Genomic DNA, 9,385 nt, shown 5'->3' on the forward strand with positions numbered 1-9,385 from the left:
TTACCTGGGGCACAGTTGGGGCGTTCCTAAAACTTATTTTCCGAACACAAGACCACCATTTACAAAATGCTAAATGACTTGTTTATTTCCCATTTTTGTGTATTTCTATTACAACAAACTTGACAATGGAGCGAAAGAAGAACTAAATAAATGTTCGACTTGCAGGAACTTTTGTGGTGCATCTTTGTGCTGAAGAACGCTAATCAGTGGAACTATTTTGGAGTGTTTTAGCCTATATGCAGTTTAATGTTGTTTATTATTTTCTACAAACTTCATTTGAATACACAAAGCTACGAGAAGTGGACAGACTCATTCAAACGTATTTACGGAGGCGTATGAAGCTGGACTTGAAGCAACGACCTCAGTTGCTTACTGCTCTGACTTTGTTGGATAAATGTGGATAAAAAAGGAGGCGCCTCACGAGTGGAATGAAGGTAAATAACGTCAATTATTAACTATTTACTTTATTACATATTGTAGAAGGAGTCAGTGACACCCCATTTGTGTAGTTATTAGCCACAACTCGAGTGAACAGAATGCTAATGCTAACAAGCTAACGCTACAGCCGATGTTTTCGTGTTGTCGGCGTCAGATAAACCCTGACATTTATTATTTACATATTGTTATTTACAACTGAAATGGACCAAAAGGAATCGCTGACATTCATGAATTCATCATTTACTGAGAGGACAACTTCCTGACTGTTGGACATTGCGGACAAAAGCCTGACTTTTTAGGAACAATTCGGTACACTTTATTTGATAAATGATATCGTTTTGTGTATTATTGTTTTGTATTTCATTTACTTACTTTAGTAAAAGAACTGTGACCTAAAATTGTTTGTTTATTTACATGGTATCAGTGTAGAAATAAACTAAGCCACTCCTCCATACATTATCAGCCTGATTTCTACAAACTACCCTGAACTGTGAAATGCGGTGGAAACACAAACCACACACTTCTACAGGAACCTTTAGTTCTTGGAACTAGAGGTTCCAGGAACCTAAAGTTGAAAAGGGTGGAAAAGGGCCTATTGACATCATGGGCTGGTGAGCTGCTTTCTCGCCTCAGAGCTTGTGAAAGTTTTTTCTAGATCATAAATACTGCCCTTCACCTTGATAGTAGGATGAGGACATAATCCGACAGGTTGGTACAACTTGGCAACCAATTAAGACCCGGAAATGGCGAGGATTATGAGTCATTCTAAATATAAACGGGAATATATCAACATCCTAACAGTCAGCATCCCAGTGAGAGCAGACTTTATTCAGTAAGTGATGTTTAATTACCGTATTTTTTTGGAGTATAAGTCGCTCCGGAGTATAAGTCGCACCAGACGAAAATGCATAATAAAGAAGGAAAAAAACATATATAAGTCGCACTGGAGTATAAGTCGCATTTTTTGGGGAAATTTATTTGATAAAACCCAACACCAAGAATAGACATTTGAAAGGCAATTTAAAATAAATAAAGAATAGTGAACAACAGGCTGAAAAAGTGTATGTTATATGACGCATAAATAACCAACTGAGAACGTACCTGGTATGTTAACGTAACATATTATGGTAAGAGTCATTCATATAACTATAACATATAGAACATGCTATAAGTTTACCAAACAATATGTCACTCCTGATCGCTAAATCCGATGAAATCTTATACGTCTAGTCTCTTACGTGAATGAGCTAAATAATATTATTTGATATTTTACAGTAATGTGTTAATAATTTCACACATAAGTCGCTCCCGAGTATAAGTCGCACCCCCGGCCAAACTATGAAAAAAACTGCGACTTATAGTCCGAAAAATACGGTATGTGTTTGCTTCCATGAAGTCTGCAGTGAGTAGTAATCAAGGTCAAGTGTGTAAGACGGACTGACCATCTTAAGTGTCATCATTCTGCTGCAGATTACACCGTAGCTTGTTGAAAATTGATATGGAAACAAGAATCTGAGCCTGAACCATGCAGTGAGGCTGGCTAATTAGAATAATCACCCCCTGCACTGATATGCTCTGGACAAGTCATAGGCTAGATTTCAATTCGCAGACCTTTGTACTCAGCACTTCAATATGTATACCAAGTACACTGCATACAGTGAAACCTTGATTTATGAACCCCTCATTGTACAAACCTTTTGATTTGCAAAACCACAGACCGAATAAAAAATATGCTTTAGTGTACGAACCTTGTCTCCGTGTACAAATGTTTCATCCACCCACAGTGTGCCAGCAGGGCAACCATTTTGTGCCTGTCAAAACATCCATTGTGGGCGGGCTGATCGATCTCTGGTTCCCACTGCTTATTTAGTCTGCACAGTGCTGCTGTTGGCTGCTGCGCTACTTGGTGTGCTTTTTACCTGTTTTCTTTTTTAGCCCTATCACAACATTTTTTTCGTTTTGCTGTCTCAGTATAAGTCCGAATAAAACCATGAACAAGCAATTTGTGGTTTGAAATATTCAGGAAGTAACACACAGCGTTGTCGACACTCAATATAATATACAAACATTTCTATTTACAAACTCTGTTCAAGAACGAATTAAGTTTGTAAATCGAGGTTCCTCTGTACTTTGTTTTGAGGGTGCGGGTTTTGACAGTGCAGTCCTCTCTTGAATCCATTCTTGTTGTAGCGCACTTACCGAAAATAAAGTTTGCAAAATCTGCGTCCTGTTTCTACTCCTATTTAATTATGAACTGCAAAATGTCTTTGCTCCCCCCCGCCCCTAAACCTAAATGTTAAATATAAATCATCTATATGTTACATCTAAACCCAAATCTTAAATCTAAACCTATATGTTAAATCTAAACCTAAATGTTAAATCTAAATCTAAATGTGATCGCTAAATGTTAAATGTGAGCGCCAAATGTTGAATCCAAACCTAAATGTTAAATCTATACCTAAATCTTGAATCTAAACCTAAATGTTAAATCTAAATCTAAATGTTAAATGTGAGCGCTAAATGTTAAATACAAACCTAAATGTAAATGTAAATCTAAACCTAAATCTTAAATCTAAATCTAAATGTGATCGCTAAATGTTAAATGTGATCGCTAAATGTTAAATGTGAGCGCTAAATGTTAAATCCAAACCTAAATGTTAAATCTAAACCTAAATCTTAAATCTAAATATCAATGTGAGCGCTAAATGTGAAATCTATCCCCAAATCTTCAATCTAAACCTAAATCCATCCATCCATCCATCTTCTTCTGCTTATCCGAGGTCGGGTCGCGGGGGCAACAGCCTAAGCAGGGAAGCCCAGACTTTCCTCTCCCCAGCCACTTCGTCTGGCTCTTCCCGGGGGATCCCGAGGCATTCCTAGGCCAGCTGGGAGACATAGTCTTCCCAACGTGTCCTGGGTCTTCCCTGTGGCCTCCTACCGGTCGGACGTGCCCTAAACACCTCCCTAGGGAGGCGTTCGGGTGGCATCCTGACCAGATGCCCGAACCACCTCATCTGGCTCCTCTCGATGTGGAGGAGCAGCGGCTTTACTTTGAGCTCCCCCCGGATGGCAGAGCTTCTCACCCTATCTCTAAGGGAGAGCCCTGCCACCCGGCGGAGGAAACTCATTTCGGCCGCTTGTACCTGTGATCTTGTCCTTTCGGTCATAACCCAAAGAGAGATTTGCCTTCCGGCTCAGCTCCTTCTTCACCACAACGGATCGATACAGCGTCCGCATTACTGAAGACGCCGCACTGATCCGCCTGTCGATCTCACGAGAGGCGGTAATTCCATAGAAGTCTTCGAGCTGCTCTTTGTCTGATCCCTCACCTTGGACCTGTTTGTCTCAAATCATTACATCCTTAGTTTTTTAATAGGGACATTGAATATCGTCCGTCTATCTGTGGCCCTGCGAAGAGGTGGTGATTTGTCCAGGGTCTACCCTGCCTTTTGCCCGGGTGCAGCTGGGATAGGCTCCAGCCACACCCCAGGCCCCCAAGATGTGGGAGGAGCTTTTGGTGAGTCGATAAGCAACAGGAAACTTAAATAACTCACAAGTTTCAACTTTGATCTGATAGTTGATGTGTGCGATGAAACGTGACACCCTGAAGAGATCTTATTCCTCAATTGGTCACAGTGCCATCTAGTGGCGACAGGAAGTGCCCCCCAGATTACACGCCTCATAAATAACCCCACTGAATCCTTCTCCCGTGTCTATACCCAGGCCCAACATAAGTGCAGTGTCACGTTGTTGATTTTGCTTCCCCACCTGCCTGAAGGCCAAAATTCCTTTTTATCCGATTTCCAACTGCATTTTATGTGAAGATGATTAAGCAGCTTGAGTAACTCGACGCCAGGAAGCAAAACCATTCCTTAAAGCAACAACAACATCTGTTTTATCTGCTGTCTTCAGAACAAAGCGATGGCTGTTGAGTGTGGCGAGTACTCACATCTGTTTTTTATCACCTCACTGCTGTCATGTGACTGATAGCAGAGCTTCCACGCCACTTTGCTTTGGAATGGCTTTGCACGTTCAGGTGAGGAACGGCATTAGGGTTTTCGTCAGATCTGCAAGCTAGTTTTAAGCATTCTAGGCAACCATACATTTAGATCATTTAGCTATGATTGTACTAAGATGGTTCCTAATCATTTTGGGCAAAATATAATTAAAACTTAACCACCGGTGACGTCTTGTTTTATTGAGACACTTCCATTAATCCTTTCCAGCCAAAACATACTTAACTGTACCTTCTGCCGGCTTATCCCATAAAAAATCTATTCAGTCATTATGATTTAATTAGGCATGAAAGTCAGCTAAAATCCACACTTTCATTAATTACAAGATGGTTTACAAACATGAGGTTGAGAAAAATGTACTATGGCAAGAATAAAAGTCATATTTTACAAGCAAAGTCCATCCATCCATCCATTTTCTATCGCTTGGGGGGTCAGGGGGAGGCTGGAGCCTATCCCAGCTGCATTCGGGTGGAAGGCGGCGTACACCCTGGACAAGTCGCCACCTCAACCATGTGTATATAACGAGAGAAAAAAATTATGAAACAAAAATAAAGAAGTACTTTGTTGTTGAAATGTCATGTAATATTTAAGGCTGTCAAGTGATTAATTTTTTCAATCAGATTAATGACACTATTGAACTGTGATCAACCATGATTAGGTTATTATTTGTAAGCATAAATAAAAATGTATTGAGAAAATACCCCATTATTTGGATTCAAATGTAATTTGTACGACATCTTGCAGCACTTGGTCTTCACAGATGTTAAGTACGTCCGGTGGCATTTATGATAATGCAATATTTTTGTTTTCATTAAACACATGCATTAACATGTTAACATTGACAGCGCTAATAATTATATATAATACAACACAATAATACGATATGACAAAAAAGGCATAATATCGCATGAATAAAATCAAATATTACAAGAAAAAAGACGCGATTTTACAAAAATAAACAGCTTATTTTACATGAAAAATAGGGGTGTAAAAATGAATCTGTACAAACCATTAACTGATTTGAACTTATACTTTATGTCGTATGGATCGGTCGATGTTTGGTTGGAAAGTCACAAATCGGTTGATTGTAGATCTGTTACAAAATATGGCTCACTCAAATCTAGCGAAACTTCTGTGTTGACGTAATACGAGAGTACCACGCAATGTAAACTAATCAGAAGCAACGTAAGGCGGGTCTTTGCGTCTTTATTTTTCACACACACTTCAGCGCAATGTTGTCAACTTGGCGACTTTCTCCCTAAATCTAGAATCTTTCCAACTCCTCTTACTGACTTTCTTTCTCAAAAGCGACTAGCGACAAATCTAGCTATTTTTTGGAGGATTGGAGACATGAAAGCACGTAAAACTCTAATGTCCTCAACGTACAAGCGGTGCTGCTGTGAGCCTTTCCTCACAGGCAGTCCTGTCTACTGAATGCCTGCTCTTAGACAGCTTGTACAGACAACACATTTCGTTGTACTTTTTAGTGTAATGACAATAAAGTTCCATTCCATTCTCGTCAGAGCAGAGAGGAGACCCACACCCAATGCCACTATTTCTGCCTTGGTTGAGATGTAAATGTTTCATTGCTGTCACGTATCAGATAAAAACAAACCAATCGTTCATGTCAATGAGCCAGTCAATAGATTTGGTTCATTTTTGAATAATGTTGTAACCCTGTGTTTCAGTTTTATGCTCCTAAAATCTGGAATAGTCTTCCTGAAGATTTGAGATGGGCCTCAAGGTTGGCAATGTTCAAATCCAGGCTGTATACACTTTTATTTAATTTAATTAAATTTAGATATAATTGTTTTATGAACATTTTATTTTCTCATTTTAATTTTGATTGATTATTTTTTATCATTATTTTATGTTCATATTTGTGTCTTTTGTAATTTTATGTAAATCACTCTGAGATGCCTTGTGTACGAATTGTGCTCTATAAATAAACCTGCCTTGCCTAATATTACAAGACAATAGACATAAAATAACAAGAACAAATGTTATTTTTATGAAAAGAAAAATATAATAATAGCATGACAATAAGTCATGCTATTAAGAGAAAAAGTAGTTTTATGAGAAAAAAGTGAAATGTGCAGTACACCGTACAGAGATTTAAGTTTTTTTTGAGAAAAGGGTTGTCGTATTTATGAGAAAAAGAGCTTTATCTTAAGACAATAATAGATACTACAAGATATACAACAAAAAAATGCATAACATCGAATGAATAAAGTATCACACAAGAAACTGAATCTTATGAGATCATAGTCGTATTTTTTTACAGAAAAGATGTAGTATTACGAGACAACAAACATGATATAACGAGAACAACCAATTATTACAAGAAAAAACATGTAATAATGCGATAAAGTCTTGTAGTTATGGTAACAGAAAAAAAATACGAAAAAATGTGATACTATAATGAGACTAAGGTAGGAATATAATGAGAGAAATATGCTGTAAAAATAATTACGTATTTTTTTGAGAAAAAGGTTGTCAAATTTACGGAAAAAAAAGACGTTATCCTAAGAGAATGAAGTCATGACGAGAAAAATGTTTTACGTCTAATATTTTTGACAGTGAGTTATGGGAAATGATTTTTAAAAGTATTATGTCAAGATGCATTAAATAAATTAAATCCTGCTGTTTCCTCACCAGGTAGCCTGTTCAAGTTAATCTACAACCTCCATTAAAACACTCAAACAATAACTCAGGCTTTCACTTCTACAAGCACATTACTGTATATATCTTGCAGTAATGAAGTTCTCTACATTTGATGGAGGGTTCGCCGAGTCTTCTTGTTTATAGAAGAGAGAGTTTACTGCAGCGGGAGACTGTGACATGTAAAATGTTTGCCCATGAAAATGATTTAAAAGGTGATCTTTGGATGTGATGCAACGATGGTAAAAATCATGAAAAGAGAAGAGGTAGCTTGGAAGGATAGCAGATATTGAGCGTTGCCCTTTCAAAGCCTCACAACAAAAACACATGCACTGTGCTACCAATAAGCATCTCAAAAAAGAGATGAAATGTAAATACTGGCATATGCTGTGGTTAGCACCAATAAACATGTTTTCTTAACAGCTAAAAATGTAACACTTAGTACATCAAAGCCTCAGTCTGCGCCACTTTTTTCATCCCACTTTGAGCTGCATGATTGAATAAATGAATAGAGAAGCAGTGCAGAATGCAAAAGGTTCAGCAAGATGGCCTCGGGCTCCAAAGACTAAAGCCTGAGGCATGTGGCCTTTAAAGATGCTTATGTACTTCCACCAGCAGAGATGAAGGACAAAAAAGTGAAGATTGACACAGGCAACATGATGTATGTGCATTATTGATTTCGTTTAGAGTGGTACCTCAACTTACGAGTATTTTGAGATCCGAGCTGTCTTGGCTTTTTGATATGTCTTAAAGGGGAACTGCACTTTTTTTTGGAATTTTGCCTCTCTTTCACAATCATTATGAGGGACAAGAACAGACATGTCTTTTTTCTTTGTTACGATTTCTTAAAGATGATAAAAATAACGCTTGAAAGATGCGGCTAATGGGAGTCACCGTTGTAGCCTTCAAAGCCCTCTAAAACAATGTTAAAACCCGCCATCAATGTTGTATATACACACTGCAAGTATATACAGTATATATATAAAACCCAAAACCAGTGAAGTTGGCACGTTGTGTAAATCGTAAATAAAAACAGAATACAACTATTTGCAAATCATTGTATTCTGGCGCTTCACCACTTTGCTACAGTTTAAGGATTTTACAGTATGTGAAAGAGGCAACACATCACTAAGAATGATAGACCTTGAGGCCACAATATCACGTAAAATATTAACTAAGATTTTTGTCGTTGCTATAAGACAGTGAGACAGCACCCTTGATATAAAAAAGGGGGAGTACACAGCCAGATGTGCACACTCACTTTTAAAAGAATGTGGAACTGAATGTTACGGTTCAAACACCTGCCTCCTCTCACTCTGCTGTGTGCTCCGCGGAGGGCACCTCGGGACACGCCCACGGGCGTTACTCTCCTTCTGCAGCCGCACCTCATCAACACACCTGACGCTGATGAGTCTCCTGTCTTCATAAGCCAGGGTGTCCTGCGTTCCAGTGCCAGAACGTAGCTACCAGTACTTGTACAGTAAGCCTCACACGTCTCTCGCTTCTTTGCTCATGTGCTTATTCACTCTTTTTGTTTCCCCTCCGTCGTGCTCATTGTATCTTGTCCTGTGTCGTCATCCAGCAAGCCTTCGTCATCCCCTGGTTTCAAGCTGTGTGTCTCCTCTCCCTGGATCCCCTCTGGACTCTATGCTGCCTTCCTGGATCTCGACCTCACGCCTGCCCTTAGAACACAACGCCTGGCTTCAGTCCCTGATCTCCTGCCTCTCCCTGGACCTCCGAGCCTGCCTTGCCCTTTCCGGACTTCTGCACCGCTCTCAACACGCACCTTCAACACCACCTGGTAACACTCCTCATATACTCGCTACACATAGTCACACCGTATACCTTTGGTTTAATCACACACTTCACGAGAAACTTTCTCGTGGCCACGAGAAACTTTCTCGTGGCCACGAGAAAGCATTGGATGCGTGCTGATGGTTTAGTGTGTGTTAAAATGGCAGTTTAGGAGTTAATATGGCTGTATTTCCAGATAGGACTTTCCCCCATGTGTGTTGTGGCAAAATGTGAATGCTTGATTAGTAGGTGTGAGACAAACACTTTATCTTCCTGGTTATTGTAACGCTACGTGTTTGACATTATTTAAGACTTTATCATGCCCGGGAAAGGACAGTTTTCCCCTTCTGTGGCTGTGGGGGGGTGGGCGTGGCTTGCGGACCTGCAGCGAAGCGGAGTGTGTTAGTTAGTCCCATGTTGATGTGATCAAACTTCTTTCTTGCTTGGAAGACACACACACAATTGTAACTGTTATT

At 39.3% G+C, this 9,385-nt stretch overlaps 1 long non-coding RNA gene across 1 annotated transcript; it reads left to right on the forward strand.

Moving 5' to 3' along the window:
* The first annotated feature begins 355 nt into the window (after positions 1-355).
* LOC133662719 (uncharacterized) lies at positions 356-8,925 on the forward strand. Its single transcript, XR_009828142.1, has 3 exons — positions 356-434; positions 8,495-8,595; positions 8,698-8,925. It is a non-coding gene; the product is annotated as an uncharacterized LOC133662719 (long non-coding RNA).
* The last annotated feature ends 460 nt before the right edge of the window (positions 8,926-9,385 follow it).

The sequence above is a fragment of the Entelurus aequoreus genome, linkage group LG12, assembly GCF_033978785.1.
Source record: "Entelurus aequoreus isolate RoL-2023_Sb linkage group LG12, RoL_Eaeq_v1.1, whole genome shotgun sequence".
In the NCBI taxonomy this organism is placed as follows: Eukaryota; Metazoa; Chordata; class Actinopteri; order Syngnathiformes; family Syngnathidae; genus Entelurus; species Entelurus aequoreus.